This window comes from Elephantulus edwardii, unplaced genomic scaffold (genome assembly GCF_000299155.1).
Source record: "Elephantulus edwardii isolate Elephantulus edwardi_28Jun2011 unplaced genomic scaffold, EleEdw1.0 scaffold00112, whole genome shotgun sequence".
Classification (NCBI taxonomy): domain Eukaryota; kingdom Metazoa; phylum Chordata; class Mammalia; order Macroscelidea; family Macroscelididae; genus Elephantulus; species Elephantulus edwardii.
The window spans coordinates 8,924,003-8,925,026 of record NW_006399862.1 but is presented as its reverse complement, the minus strand read 5'-3'; positions in this window follow the sequence as shown (position 1 = coordinate 8,925,026).

Below are 1,024 nucleotides of genomic sequence, written 5' to 3'. Positions count from 1 at the left end.
CCAGGAAGTTAAAAGATGTATTGCAATGGGAAAGTCTGCGGTTAGAAACCTCTCTAAAGTACTGAAGTGCAACAATGTCAGTCTGGAGACTAAGGTGCACCTGATACACACCATGGTCTTTGCAATCACTTGCTATGCATTGGAGAGCTGGACAATGACTAGGGATGATCGAAGGAGAACTGATGCCTTTGAGCTATGGTGTTGGAGAAGAGTATTGAATATGCCATGGACTGCTAAGAAAATGACAAGGCTGTCCTGAAGAGGTGAAGCCAGACTGCTCCTTGGAGGCAAGTGTTCTGAAACTTTTTCTGACATATTTTGGGCATGTTGCAAGGAGGGAACAGTCCTTGCAGAGGGACGTCGTGCTTGGGAGGTTGGAGGGACAATGCAGGAGAGGAAGAGCCTCAATTGATTCCATGACTGGGGTAAAGGGGGTGGGTGTGTCAGACATAGTGAGATTGGCACAGGATAAGATGGAGTTTAGGGCTCCTGTACATAGGGTCATTACGAGTCGCAGGCAACTTGACCACACATTACAATAACATCCAACATTGGTATTTCATTCACTCATTGCACAATGATTATAACATTGTACTCTGTCTCTGAAATGATAAGTGAATAAGCCTGCCCTAAAAACAGTGCAGAATAGAATACAAACCTGTGAATAAATCATATCTAGTTACCAATACAATGCTATTGTTGTTGTTGTTGTTGTTGCTGTTGTGTCATTGAATCAGAACCGACTCATAGATGACCCTATAGCAGGTTTTCAGGGGCAGTTAATCACATAGGAGAAGATTGCCCATTCTTGTATAGAGGATAATAAAGATAATAAGTAGGCACAAAATAGAGCTTAACAAAGAAAACAGTCTAATAACATTTTCAGTGAGTTAGAAAAGGATTTCCTTTTTTTTTTTTTGGAGGGGTGGTTAAACTATCTTTATTAGTTTCATATAATTCCTTTACACTGTGTTTCACTCATATACATTGTGGGGTTTCCTTCACTTAAAATTACTATTATTAT